This window comes from Scyliorhinus torazame, chromosome 12 (genome assembly GCF_047496885.1).
Source record: "Scyliorhinus torazame isolate Kashiwa2021f chromosome 12, sScyTor2.1, whole genome shotgun sequence".
Lineage (NCBI taxonomy): Eukaryota > Metazoa > Chordata > Chondrichthyes > Carcharhiniformes > Scyliorhinidae > Scyliorhinus > Scyliorhinus torazame.
Window position 1 is genome coordinate 127,335,095 of NC_092718.1, and position 15,785 is coordinate 127,350,879.

The following is a 15,785-nucleotide window of genomic DNA, read 5'->3' on the forward strand; positions in this document are numbered from 1 at the left end:
CCAATTCATTTTTTCCAATTAAACGGCAATTTAGCATGGCAACACCAGTTACCCTGCACATCACTTGGTTGTGGGGACGAAACCCACGCAAACACGGGGAGAATGCACAAACTCCACACCGACAGTGACACAGGGCCGGGATCGAACATGTGACCTCATTGTCGTGAGGCAGCGGTGCTCACCAGTGCTCCACGCTGCTGCTCTTTGGTTAATCTCTTCTGCTTCTCCTCCAATGCTATGACATTATTCCTACAGCATGGCGACCATAACTGCACACTATCCACCAGTCTTGGGCCTCACAACAATTCTACAGAACTATAACATGGCTCCGCCGCTGTTTTTTGTGTAACCTAAGGCTCGAGTAATAATATAGGCCCCATATTATTTGTCACTATTCCCTTCACCTGCTCTTCCACATGCAGAGACAAACATGTCACGATACCTTTTATTCTCAGAAAATGCGAGTGTCATAACATTCATTGAGTATTTTCTCGTCAAAGTACCTCTTCCAAAGTGTGTTGCCTCACACTTGTCAAGGTTAAATTAAATATGCCACTTGTTCGTCATTACAGAGATGGAAAACGCTATTTTACTTCGCGTGGGTAGAGTGAAAAAAAGAACACCATGGTTCACCTTTGCCACATGCTGTAAGTCCAAACTCACTCGTTTTATGATTACTAGTCTATACTCAACCAAGTAATAATAATAATCTTTATTCGTGTCAGAAGTATGCTTACATTAACACTGCAATGAAGTTACTGTGAAAACCCCCTAGTCGCCACACGCCGGCGCCTTTTCACGTACACTGACGATCAATCAGAATAGACACCAAGCATGTCCTTGGGGATTGAGCGAGGAAACTGGGGCATCTGGAGGAAACCCACGCATACACGGAGAGAACGTGTGGATTCCACACAGACAGGGACGCAAGCCGGGAATCGAACCCAGGAACCTGGCGCTGTGAAGGTACACAGCTAACCACTACGCTAGCGTGCCCTCCCAAATACCTTTAAGAGCAATGGTTCGCATTAAAATTCACACTTGTTTTTCCGATGAGGCCGTGAAACATAAAAACTAGGAGTTTAATTCCATCTCTGGTATTTGCATTCTGAAGCCAAATCATTTACATAGTTAAAGTATCCAATTTATTTCAAGTAAAGGGCAACGTGGCGTGAAAAATTGACGTACCCAGCACATCTGTGGGTTGTCCTGACGACACGGGGATAATATGCAAACTACACAGAGACGCCGACCTGGGGTCGGGATCAAACATGTGGCTTCGGCGCCGTGAGGCTGCAGTGCTAACCACTGCACCATCCTGCCGCCCTTGTAAAACATCAACATGGCCATTTCTTTATGCTGAACAGCTTAATGGAACTGTGGATGCTTTATCGGATTAGATTTCAAGTGTACTGAGCTCACCTTCTGCACTCTTGTTAATTTCTGTTTTGTCAAATGCACAAAAAAACTTGAATTTCGTTTGCATTTATTTACCAATAATGAATTCACTCAAACGTACCGACAATCAACTGACCAGTGAACATTTAGACACACGTCGAAATGCGCCATGCCAAAACTTTATTTGTGAATCTCACATTCAATGTAGCATGGCAGCATTGATAATTCGATTCCCCATTAATTCATTGAGGCAACCGTGGATTACTCATCCCACCTCCGCCTCGCCACAGGCCATTCTCTTTTCCACTTATTCTCTCTCCCTCCCTCGTTTTGACACTAGTTCTGAATAGCACGATCATTCTGGTTCACGTTAGTTAACATCAACATGTCGACGTTTTTGTCCCTACCGTCCTGGCGCTTTGTTAGGTCTGTGAGATTTAAAATGAAACGTGTGAATACCACCGCAAAGCAAAGGTAAAATCATATTCACCCGGCTTCGCATTAAATATGAAATTATCTCATCTAAGCAGGTAAATCAAAGTGACATATCCATACCAAATGCAGCACAACGACAAATCGTTAGTTCTGTGCAAAAGGATGCGCTGATGTATTGGACAAATGTCTCAGTTTCTGTTAATGGTAGATTATAGAATTTACAGTGCAGAAGGAGGCCATACGGCCCATCGAATCTGCACTGGCCTTTGGAACGAGCACCCTACTCAAGCCCACGCCTCCACCATATCCGCGTAACACAGTAAACCCACTTAACCTGTTTTTACACTAAAGGCAATTTAGCCCATGGCCAATCCACCTACCTTGCACACCTTTGGACTGTGGCAGGAAACCGGGGCACCCGGAGGAAACCCATACAGACACAGGAGAAGGTGCAGACTCCGCACAGACAGTGAGCCAATCCGGTAATCGAAACTGGGACCCTGGATCTGCGAATAAACTGTGCTAACCACTGTGCTACAGTGCTAAAAAGTTTCATTGCCGTCCCAAGATAGAAAGTATATTCCTAAATTTAATGCCAGGCTGACTTACGTTATGCACTCTAGAGACCAAATATATTTTACTGGGTCTCAGACAGTAATGAGATTACTATTGCTTGATTGACTTGCTGAGAGTTGTTTTCGGACCTCCTGTTTTAGTGTGGAAGAATGTGCGCGCATCCGCTGCCTCTGTTACCGAGAAATGTGGACTATACGATTCTTCCAGCATTCGCAAAAAAGAAAAACGTCTGAAAACTTAGCACGGTCAATAAATAGAATATCCAAATTTCCAGATCTTCCATGTTCCCGTTAATGCTTCCCCGGTACTCCAGAATATTGCTCTTATTCAATCTCCCTTTTGTTCTATCCACATACAATTCCTTCGCATTTCTTTTTAATTAAATTACAGTAGCCAATTATTTTTCTTTTCCAATTAACTGGCAATTTAGTGTCGCGAATCCACCTAAACGGCCCATCTCGGGGTTGTAGGGGTGAAACCCACGCAGAGATGGGGAGAATGTGCAAACTGCACAGGAACAGTGACTCAGGGTCAGGATTCGAATCCGTGTCCTCAGCGCTGCAGACCCAGTGCTACCCACTGCGCCACATCCCGCCCTTACCTTCGCATTTGTTTAAGCAATTCTACAGAGGCATCCAGTTTTGTCTTTTGGCTTACCAATCTGGCACTTTGTCAGGTCTGCGAGTGTTAAAATCAAGCAAGCAATTACTCAGAGCAAAACAGGGGTGATCAAGTTTCCACCGGGTACTTAATGTGATAGCTATGTATCTCACTGAAGTCGATCATGCAACAACACATATTCATGCATATCTAGGGCAGCCCCAATTCTTTCGATATATTTGGGGATTATTGAATTCAGAGGATACTCAAATGCCACAGCATAAAGACAGATGACGGGTAATACCTTCAAGCATCAACGAGCCATTTCCTGAATTTCACAATGTTCCTCCGGTGAACGCCTGAATTTCGTTTGGCAGAATGTAACTGTTTCAGGTTTTACGTGTTGAAACACATACGGGTATTAGCTAGTATTTATGAATCATAAGCCGTTGCGTTACGGGTTATTGGATTTCTACGTGCAGCAGAATGTGATGCTCTACTGTCCATCATTTCTGGAGAAGCTGAAGTACTTTTGTACTTCAATTGCATTACAATCGTTTGGCTGAATGACGTATTCATATATTTGAAGCTGGGTTACGAGAATTGTGCGCTCCACTTCGAATACACCTTACTTGTCATCAAGTACTCGGGAAAATAGGGTAATTGAGCAATTGGTGGAGAGTTTCATTTGGAATTATTTTCCAGTGCAGAAGGGTGAGCTTATTTCTCTTCCCCCTGTGCTCCAGCATTTGATTTAATTTAGTGCAGCACACATTTGGTAAGTTATTTACGATCCTTCTGTTTTCGATACATGCTTAACATTCCTTCCAGAATTAGCAACGACAGAAACACTTCCTGTTTAGTCTTCTCCAAAGAGGAAGGCACCAAGAGATTCCCGTCTTGCACCATTGAAGATGGATGGAATTCGGACTTCCGGGTGCGGCGATGACCAGCTGAGTCGCACGTTTCGGCAGCTCCCGGTGGAACGGACTTTTGGGATCTGAATAAGAGCCCCAACGGCAATTTTAACGGCTAAAAGTACTGTGCGGTGAACCAGAAGGGAATCCCCCCTGGATACGGATGAAAAAAGGAGAGGAAGGTGGCCGGATTGCGGTGGATCCTTTCGAGCAGCGGCAAGGAAGGCAAGCAAAAACCAAGATGGCGTCGGAAGGTGGCAGTTTAATATGGGGCCCTGAACAACACGAGTTTTTGAAACGCTGCGTGGAAGAACTCAAAAAGGAAATGAAGAAGGAGCTGTTGGCCCCGATATTACAGGCGATCGAAGGGCTAAAGGAGGAGCAAAAGACCCAGGAGCGGGAGCTTCGGGTCGTGAAGGCAAAGGCTGCCGAGAATGAGGACGACATACAGGGCCTGGTGGTGAAGGCGGAGATGCACGAGGCACACCATAAACGATGTGTGGAAAGGCTGGAGGTGCTGGAGAACAATGCGAGGAGGAACAACCTAAGGATTCTTGGTCTTCCTGAAGGTGCGCAGGGAGCGGACGTCGGGGCATATGTGAGCACGGTGCTGCACTCGTTAATGGGAGCGGAGGCCCCGGCAGGTCCACTGGAGGGGGAGGGAGCATACCGAGTGATGGCGCGAGGACCGAGAGCAGGAGTAATTCCTAGACCCATAGTGGTGAGATTCCTCCGTATTAAGGACAAAGAGATGGTCCTTAGATGGGCAAAGAAAACTCGGAGCAGTAAGTGGGAGAACGCGGTGATCCGCGTTTACCAAGACTGGAGTGCGGAGGTGGCGAGAAGGAGGGCGAGCTTTAATCGAGCCAAGGCGGTGCTTCACAAAAAGAAGATAAAATTCGGAATGCTGCAACCGGCAAGACTGTGGGTCACATATCAAGGGAGGCACCACTACTTTGAGACGGCGGATGAGGCGTGGACTTTTATCGTGGAAGAAAAATTGGAATGAGCGGGTTATTTTAAAAAAAAACGTTTGAAACAAAGTGGTGGGGCGAGTATGGGGGGCGAAGAGGGGGGCAAAAAGGGGGGAAAGAGGAGTTTTATGTTATTAATCCTGTGATGTGGTAACTTTTCTCTCTTCCACAGGAGGTGGTGGGGGGAGGAAAGGAGGTGGAGGAGATGGGGCGTTGGCCATTGGGGGGCGGGGCCAAGGGGGAAGCGCGGGCTCGGTTCCCGCGCTATGATAATCATGGCGGGAATAGGGAAGCAGGAAGGAGGGGGCGTCGCACGGTGCGAGCCGAGGTCACGGGGGGAAGCCGAGGTCGGCCAGAGTTTGCTGACTTCTGGGAGCAACATGGGGGGTGTAACTACGCTAGTGGGTGATCTAGCGGGGGGGGGGATGAGAGGGGGGAATTATTGGGCTGCTGCTGGGGAGAGGGGGGAGCTGGCATGGGGTGGGATGGGCGGGGGGGGCACCGCCTTGGGGGGGGGCACAGCTGCGTGGGAACCGGGTGAGGAGCTGGAAAAACGGGATGGCTAATCGACAAGGGGGGGAGTAAAAAGCCCCCCCAGCCCGGCTGATCACGTGGAACGTGAGAGGGCTGAACGGGCCGACAAAGAGGGCATGGGTACTCGCACACCTTAAGAAACTTAAGGCAGATGTGGTTATGTTACAGGAAACGCACCTGAAACTGATAGACCAGGTTAGGCTACGCAAAGGATGGGTGGGGCAGGTGTTTCATTCGGGGCTAGATGCGAAAAACAGGGGGGGGGGGGGGGGGGGGGGCTATTTTAGTGGGGACGCGGGTAATGTTTGAGGCAAAGACTATAGTGGCGGATAGCGGGGGCAGATACGTGATGGTGAGTGGCAAACTACAGGGGGAGACGGTGGATTTGGTAAACATATATGCCCCGAACTGGGATTATGCCAATTTTATGAGGCGTATGCTACGACGCATCCCGGACCTAGAGGTGGGAAAGTTGGTAATGGGGGGAGATTTCAATACGGTGTTGGAACCAGGGCTGGACAGGTCGAGGTCCAGGACTGTAAGGAGGCCGGCAGCAGCCAAGGTGCTTAAAGATTTTATGGAGCAGATGGGAGGAGTAGACCCGTGGAGATTTAGCAGACCTAGGAGTAAGGAGTTTTCGTTTTTCTCCTATGTCCACAAAGTCTATTCGCGAATAGACTTTTGTTTTGGGAAGGGCGTTGATCCCGAAGGTGAGGGGAACGGAGTATACGGCTATAGCCATTTCGGATCACGCTCCACATTGGGTGGACTTGGAGATAGGGGAGGAAACAGAAGGGCGCCCACCCTGGAGAATGGACATGGGATTAACGCCAGATGAGGGGGTGTGTCTAAGGGTGAGGGGGTGCATTGAAAAGTACTTGGAACTCAATGATAATGGGGAGGTCCAGGTGGGAGTGGTCTGGGAGGCGCTGAAGGCAGTGGTTAGAGGGGAGCTGATATCAATAAGGGTACATAAAGGAAAGCAGGAGAGTAGGGAACGGGAGCGGTTGCTGCAAGAACTTCTGAGGGTGGACAGGCAATATGCGGAGGCACCGGAGGAGGGACTGTACAGGGAAAGGCAAAGGCTACACGTAGGATTTGACTTGCTGACAACGGGTACTGCAGAGGCACAGTGGAGGAAGGCACAGGGTTTACAGTACGAATATGGGGAGAAGGCGAGCAGGTTGCTGGCCCACCAATTGAGGAAAAGGGGAGCAGCGAGGGAAATAGGGGGAGTGAGGGATGAGGAAGGAGAGATGGAGCGGGGAGCGGAGAGAGTGAATGGAGTGTTCAAGGCATTTTATAAAAAATTATACGAAGCTCAACCCCCGGATGGGAGGGAGAGAATGATGGGCTTTCTGGACCGGCTGGAATTTCCCAAGGTGGAGGAGCAGGAAAGGGTGGGACTGGGAGCACAGATTGAAATAGAGGAAGGAGTGAAAGGTATTAGGAGCATGCAGGCGGGGAAGGCTCCGGGACCGGATGGATTCCCAGTTGAATTTTACAGGGAATATGTGGACTTGCTCACCCCGCTACTGATGAACACCTTTAATGAGGCAAAGGAAAGGGGACAGCTGTCCCCGACTATGTCTGAGGCAATGATATCGCTTCTCCTAAAGAAGGAAATGGACCCGCTGCAATGCGGGTCCTATAGACCTATTTCCCTCCTAAATGTAGATGCTAAGATTCTGGCCAAGGTAATGGCAGTGAGGATAGAGGATTGTGTCCCGAGGGTGGTCCATGAGGACCAAACTGGGTTTGTGAAGGGGAGACAGATGAATAAGAATATACGGAGGCTGCTAGGGGTAATGATGGTGCCCCCACCAGAGGGGGAAGCGGAGATAGTGGTGGCGATGGATGCCGAGAAAGCATTTGATAGAGTGGAGTGGGATTATCTGTGAGAGGTGCTGAGGAGATTTGGTTTTGGAGAAGAGTATGTTGGATGGGTGCAGCTGTTGTCTAGGGCCCCAGTGACGAGTGTGGTCACGAATGGACGGGGATCTGCATATTTTCGGCTCCATAGAGGGACAAGGCAGGGATGCCCTCTGTCCCCATTATTGTTTGCACTGGCGATTGAGCCCCTGGCAATAGCATTGAGGGGTTCCAAGAAGTGGAGGGGAGTACTTAGAGTAGGAGAAGAACACCGGGTATCTCTGTATGCGGATGATTTGTTGTTATATGTAGCGGACCCGGCGGAGGGGATGCCAGAGATAATGCGGACACTTCGGGAGTTTGGAGAATTCTCAGGATATAAACAGAACATGGGAAAATGTGAGTTGTTTGTGGTGCATCCAGGGGAGCAGAGCAGAGAAATAGAGGACTTTCCGCTGAGGAAGGTAACGAGGGACTTTCGTTACTTGGGGATCCAGATAGCCAAGAATTGGGGTACATTGCATACGTTAAATTTAACGCGATTGGTGGAACAAATGGAGGAGGACGTCAAGAGATGGGACATGGTATCCCTGTCACTGGCAGGGAGGGTGCAGGCGGTTAAAATGGTAGTCCGCCCGAGATTCCTCTTTGTGTTTCAGTGCCTCCCGGTGGTGACCACGAAGGCTTTTTTCAAAAGGATCGAAAAGAGTATCATGAGTTTTGTGTGGGCCGGGAAGACCCCGAGAGTGAGGAAGGGATTCTTACAGCGTAGTAGGGATAGGGGGGGGGCTGGCACTACCGAGCCTAAGTGAGTACTACTGGGCCGCCAATATCTCAATGGTGAGTAAGTGGATGGGAGAAGAGGAGGGAGCGGCGTGGAAGAGATTGGAGAGGGAGTCCTGTAGGATAACTAGCCTACAAGCTATGGTGACGGCCCAATTGCCGTTCTCACCGAAGAAATACACCACAAGCCCGCTGGTGGTGGCGACTTTGAAAATTTGGGGACAGTGGAGGCGGCATAGGGGAAAGACGGGAGCCTTGGTGGGGTCCCCGATAAGAAATAACCATAGGTTTGCCCCGGGGAGAATGGATGGGGTATTTGGAATATGGCAAAGAGCAGGAGTAACACAACTTTGTTCTTTGTTCTTTGTTATAGGCCAGGGTACGCGGTGCAATGAATGTTAAATGTCTAACGTCCACCACTCAGGAGTGATAGAAATATAGCACTGTTGTCTCATCCTCCATGATTGAACCGTTACCCCTTCGTCTCTAGCTATAGCTGGAAGATACACAGTAAATCTCGGGCCAACAAGTTACAGTCCAATCCAGTAGTCACCACAAACTGATGATCCGCAGACTTATTCTCGTAAGTGACTTTCACAGGTTCCGAAATGAGATAATCAGACACCTGTCCTTGGTACACCGACAAATGCTGGGTGTGGTCGGATAATGGAAATCAAAGTTCTGATTGCACCGAAGACATGGCTCCTCCATTGTCGATTAAAAATGGGCAGATTTGATCTCCAATCTGCAGAGAAATAATAGGTTCCCTGTCCGATTGGCGAGCCTTATGACTAAATTAGCTCGTCGATCTTGTGTTGGGAAAGGGTTTGCGCCTGGGAGAAGTCAGTGTACCTCGTCTGTCCTCCCCTTGGTGGGTACCCTCTCCTTTGGGTCAGGTAGTCTCCTTCTGCTGCCCGTCTTTTAAAGCGGCATTCCTGTTGCCAGTGATCTGCACGACCGCAATTAAAACATGTACTGTTAGCCTTATATCTGCCCCGTCCTCGTTTGCCAGTAGACCAATGGCCCCTCAGAGGGGACGGTAGTTGTGAAGCTGTTGGTGCATACGGTGGGCCATAAAGAGGAGCTGAGGGTCCATTTGGGTGGGTTTGATATCCTACCCCATGTTGATCCACCCAGCCAAGTTCAAAATATTGGGGTTCCAGCTGGTAAACCACCGTATCTGCCGCTGGTTGGGGTCTCAGATCATCCTTTTTCATTAAATACTCAGTCTTAATCTTTGTAACCGAGCCTCCTTCCTGGCGTACACCCTCCTTCCATTAAAATCTGACTGCCCTGGCCATCAAAGAAGGGTCCTTCTCTGTCCAATTCATGTTATTACATTTCACGGCATTAGCCACGGAAGGTGGTAGGCAATGCATTAACATAGCACAATATTAAGGGGAATTCTGACCATTTTGGTACGGCAAGTCGCCTGGCTGCCCACGGTAGATTTCATTAAAACGTCCCAGAAATTCCTCTGGCTCTTCAGTATTTTTAGCTTTGAGGTCTAAGATAGCAGAAATGTTTATGGGCTTTTGAAATGTGACAGGCAACGCATTTAGGATTTGTGCCCGTCTATCATCGTCCAAAGCATGGGCTTGCTGACGTGCGGCGTGGCTAGCATAACTCAAGTGATTGAGATGATTGCGGTACTCTGCTGGGGTTAAAACCTGCTGGAATAGGGCCCAGAGGTCCCTTGAATCAGCTTGATAAACTGAGATGGTCGTTCACAGATAATCCACGAAACAGCAGGAGATTTCGTCCTGTCTGGGATTGCAGCCAGAATAGCCATCATCTCACTGCGTCTCCATGGGAAATAAACGTCTATCGTAGGCTGGGCGGCCGCCGTTACAGCATCAGGGTTTGGTATTTTCCTAATCGGCAACTGTCTCAGAGACTCACACGGGGCCACTCTAGCGGATTCCCCTGGCTCTTGAAAGACGTCGACGTCCTTCCCTTCCACGAGGGGGAGCTGAAGCTCCTCAGAACCATTCCCATCCTCTTTCTTTGTTCTCATACGTTTCTGTCCGTCCATATCGGTCTGAAGGGATCTAGGTGGTGTGCGTGATTATTTCTGGATAGGAACAGGCCCCTCTCTCATTGTCCGAGATCGGGTCCTAGAGCTAACTGGGCATGTTGATCAGAGCTCCCCTTCTCGAACAGACGGTGAAGATCTGAAATAGGACCCACGCTATCAACCGAATGGGCTGGAGAGGCTGGCATGATTTGAATCTCGGGAGCAGTGACTGGATATAAATTATGATACCCTGGTGGTTCCGGAATTAGTGCAGACAATGCTACTGGTGCAGTCGGGACTTTACCCGAAATGGTCCAATTCTCTAGGTCTCCTTCTGTCAATGCAAGGCCAGCCATTGAACTACGTAGCTCATTTTTTTTACTCGAGTCCTCCTTCTCTTTACTTGCGCGTTTTTTTGAATGCACACTCCTTTTTCAAGATCACCAGAGTTTTCTGGTTCCCCCTTTAACTAATTGGCATCCCCATTTTAAGGGCATTTTCTTGCCAATTTAATAACATGATCGTATCCCTCTCAGGTTCACAATATTGTCTCCATAATCTAATTAACGCTTTAGCTTTCATACTTTGGCTCTCTTTTAAAAAAAAATATTTGCCTATTTATAACAAATGGCAATTTTTGCTACTTGGCAAAGTTATTTAAAAGATTTTTACAGTGTTCTTTTAAAACATAAAATGTTTGAAAATTCAAATTGAATTACTGCAACCTGCAAGGTTAGCTCTGATCTCAACTCAGAACTGAATTTACGATTTGCTTAACACAAACTTGTCTAACTTTTACAACTTAATTAATTCTTTATCTTCACAATTTTTCTTTTAACTAGTTTTTCTTACATTCACAAAAATGTTGGCTGCTATCAATGAGGGAACAGTTAGCTGCGGTGATTTAAACCGGAGCAAAGTCAACTGTCATCTTCAGATTTACACTTTGTAAAATGGTATCAGTCAGTTTCTTTAATTTTCTATTAATTGACAAATAAAATGAAATAAAGATTATTTCAAGAGATTCAAACTTAATATTCTGGCAATTTCAATCAATTGCTTGCTAAAATAATTAACTTTTATCAAAGAGGTGGGCAAGTCCACTGGTTTCCTTTAATTAATTCAAAACGTACGTTTGCTGGAGTTTCACTGACTCGAAAGGTATCCGATTACACCACAGGCTGCTGTTGTTATCTCAAGGCCCGTGTGAGAAGTACTGTCTGTAGTCTTTAACTTTGGCTGCTGTTAACCCTTTGAAAGACTTCTGCATAAACTAACATGCAGCATCCAGTTCTATGGATGTTCTTTTGTTTTGAAATTTATCTAAACATTTCCCCGTAATCTCTCACTAGTCCTCAATACTGTGTTTCTTGCCACTACAGTCCAAGGATACAATTTTGGCTTAATCATCTATAGATTTAAAAACACTCATGGAACTGAACCCTCCGTACTGAGGTCCCATCCGTTCATCAAAAACTCTCACACATGGAATTAAATCATCAATTCGATGTCCCATCAATCCCAAAACTACACACATATGGAATTAAACCATAAATTCGAAGTCCCATCAATCCCACAGCTACACGCGTATGGAAGTAAACCATCAATTCGATGTCGCATCAATTCCAAAATTAACCCCAAACCGAACTATTAATTATGATATCCTATCAGTTATATTTTCTAATCCCCAGACTGGCCTTTGATTTCGTCGAGACGATCTTTCCGTACCAACCGCGAGTGACCAGACCGATCAGACCATAAGAAGAGGGGGAAACCAATGCATGGTCATTTTCCAGCTACACATTTTGGGCCCTTTTCTACTTTCCTTGTCCAAAATCAGTGTAATTCTGATTTCGTAGTTGGTCGGTAACCGTCTGTAGAAATTCCAGGTTTCGGCACCAAATGACGAATGGTGAATTCTTTACCCATCAGTCTTTCCTGAGCTGTGGGGCCCAAAATTGCTCACAGTGTTCTAAATGGGGCCTAACTAATGCTTTATAAAGGTTCAGAAGTACATCCCTGCTTGTATATACCAAGCCTCTTGAAATAAATGACAACATTGCATTTTCTTTCTTAATGACGGACTCAACCTGCAAGTTTACCTTACGAGAATCCTGGACTAGGACTCCCAAGTACCTTTGCACTTCAGCATTATGAATTTTGTCACCGTTTAGAAAATAGTCCATGCCTCTATTCTTTTTTCCAAAGTGCAAGACCTCGCAGTTGCCCACGTTGAATTTCATCAGCCATTTCTTGGACCACTCTCCTAAACTGTCTGAATCTTTCTGCATCCTCCCCACCTCCTCCATACTACCTGCCCCTCCACCTATCTTTGCATCATGGCAAACGTAGCCAGAATGCCCCAAGTCCCGTCATCTAGATCGTTAATATATAAAGAGAACAGCTGTGGCCCCAACGCTGAACCCTGCGGGACACCACTCGTCACCGGTCGCCATTCCGAAAACTCGAGATGGATTTGAAGGCGTAGTATTATTTATTTTTAACCAACTTGCAAGTCTGACTCGCTTCTCAGGGACACAGAACACAGAACGAGTCTACTGGACCCCTTGGAAACGATTGAGGTCCGAGACAAAGGGATCTCTGCAAATACATTCAAATGGCATCAAGTTTTACATACAGGTTGCCATAGGTCATCCTATACACCTCCTGACCTGGCCATTCATCGTAATTGGTTCACTTCTCATTCCTTAACCCTGGCGTCTTGTTACCCCGCATTCTTTCCCCCTCCTCTACCAGAAATCCACCACCTTCCTTGCCATGGTTGCTGAAATCCTTTGTCCTTTGTCTTTTGTGAACTCACTCGAATTAAATTGGCCGACATCTACATTACTGTAACTAGTATTTAACTGACTATTTTATACCACATTCGTCACTATATTATCAACAATCCGTCTTCGTCCACCCACGTCAATGCTACGACCAAGAAAGCACAGCATTATATTTATTTCCGGAGAAAAAAAGGATGTAGAGATGCACACGTTGGACAATGGTGGGCACAGAAATAAGTCTGACAACATCAGGTTGAAACCCAACAGGTCTATTTCGAATCACACGCTTTGGGAGTGCAGCTTCATCAGGTGAGTGAAGAGGTGGTTTCCACGACCACATATATAGACAATGTCAACGATGCAAGATGATGCTTAGAATGCGAGTCTTTGCAGATAATTAAGTCTTCAGAGGTTCAGACGGAGGGTCTGGAGAAAGGGATAATCACAGTTTAAATACCTGTGAATTGTCATACGCCAGCACAGACGGAAGGATTTCGCAACCCAGGCTAGATGCTGGGGGGGGGGGGGGGGGGGGGTGAATGCAATGACAAATGAATCCAAGGTCCCGGTTGAGGCCGTGCTCATGTGTGTGGAACCTGGCTGTCAGTTCCTTCTCGGCGACTCTGCGTTCTCGCGCATCCTGAAGGCCGCTTTGGAGGACGCTTATCCGAAGATCGGAGGCATAATACCCTAGACTGCTGAAGTGATCTCCCGCTGGAAGGGAACATTTCTGCAAGGCAGTTGCCGCGCGATGTCCGTTCATCCATTGTTGCAGCGTCTGCATGGTCTCGCCAATGTACCACGCCTCAGTACATCTTTTCCTGCAGGGTACGGGGTTGAAAACGTTGACCGAGTCGTACGGGTATGTACCACGTACCTGGTGGTGGTGTTTTCACGTGTAATGGTTGTACCCATGTCGATGATCATGACCTCATAATGAGGTATATTTCCAACTATCTATCTAGTTATCTTTGCATCTATCTCCCTGTCTATCGAGTTATCTCCGAGTAACATCTGTGCGATGTGTTATACATTTCCCAAATGTATGCCACTTTGTTGGAAACATGTCTTTCCTTATTTACCATCGTGGAATGTTTTTCGGTCTGTGGAGTTAGAATCAGAGCAGGGAATAGTCAGAGAAACAATATATGCATTCATATTCAATGAGATATCAAGTTTTCTCATCTCATCGGGGCCATTCACCGGTACATCTGCATAACATATGCTGCAGAGTTTTTAATAATGTAATTCGTTCAATCCATCCTGTCAACCATATATTGCTGATGTCAGGTTTGTCAGCAGAAGTTCATTTTGAGACATAGTTTATGCGTATTCAGCCATTTAATGGTGTCCTGAAAGTGTATCTAACAAAATAAATTACTTGTCCAAACGTCCTAAACGTTTGAATACTGCGGCGTTTTCGATAGGATTCAAAAATCCACCTAGTGTCACAGTAACTTTCAAGGTTTTACAATGGTATTAATACAAAGCCTGTCGAAAGTTGATAAAGACGCATATATGATTCAACAGCTTGAACGCAATCCGTCCTCCAAATTACATAGCGGACAATCATAACTTTTAACATGGGGAATTATACATGTGATGTGCAATTTTATTGGAAGAAATTAGTATAGCGACTGAAGGTGCCAGGTGGAATCAGGGCTCAAACCTCGTGACAACTAAGTCGAAGTTACAGATCAAGCTGACAAAATCGTGTAAAATGGGGTTTCTAATGTGTAACTCGAAGAAGGAACTGACGGATATTGGATGTGTTGCTTTCATTAACAGGGGGTTTGAGTTTAAGAGCCGCGAGGTATTGCTGTAGCTTTATAAAACCCTTGTTATGGCACACTTGGAATATTGTGTCCAGGTCTGGTCGCCTCGTCAGAGGAAGAATGTGGATGCTTTGGGGAGGGGGCAGAGGAGATTTACCAGTATGCTGTCTGGACTGGAAGGAATGTCTTCTGAAGAAAGGTTGAGGGAGTTTTCTCATGAAGCGAGGAACTAAGAGAGGTAACTTGATAGAGGTGTACTAGGTGATGAGAGTTATGGATCGAGTGGATAGGCAGAGACTTTTTCTGCCGGGCGGAAATGGCTGACACGAGGCGCCATACTTATAAGGTGACTGGAGGAAGCTATCGGGGAGATTTCAGAGATAGGTTCTTTCCATAGGTTCTGGGTGCGTGATATGCACTCCCAGCGGAGGTGGTGGCATCAGACACATTAGGGGCATTCGGGACAGCACGGTAGAACACGTCGTTAGCACTGTGGCTTCACAGAACCAGGGTCCCAGATTCGATTCCCTGCTGGGTCACTGTCTGTGCGGAGTCTGCACGTTATCCCCGTGTCTGCGTGGGTTTCCTCCGGGTGCTCCGATTTCCTCGCACAGTCCAAAGACGTGCAGGTTAGGCGGATTGGTCTATCTAAATTGCCCTTAGTGTGCAAAACGGTTGGGGGGGGGGGGGCTTATTGGGTTATGGGGCGAGGGTGGAAGTGATGTCTTAAGTGTGTCGGTGCAGACTCGATGAGCTGAATGACCTCTGCACTGCATGTTCTATGTTGAACGACTCTTGGACAGACAATTGGACCGCAGTAAATTGAGGGGCTGTAGGTTTCGTTGATCTTAGATTTGGACACATTGTCCGCACACCATCGTGGTCTCAAGGGCCTGTTCTGTGCTGTACTGTTCTATGTTCTATATTCTATATTCGTCCCCAATCAAACATGCTTTTCTCCTCATTCCACCCTAAGAATTAATGTCAGTTTTTTCAGGCTTGTCAGTACTTTGTAAGGCTGGATTATAAGGACATAATCGGCCCCGTCAACTCGTTATGACTTTTTGAATAAGAGTCATAAATCACATTTCCTGCATACTGCCACTCTAAAACTT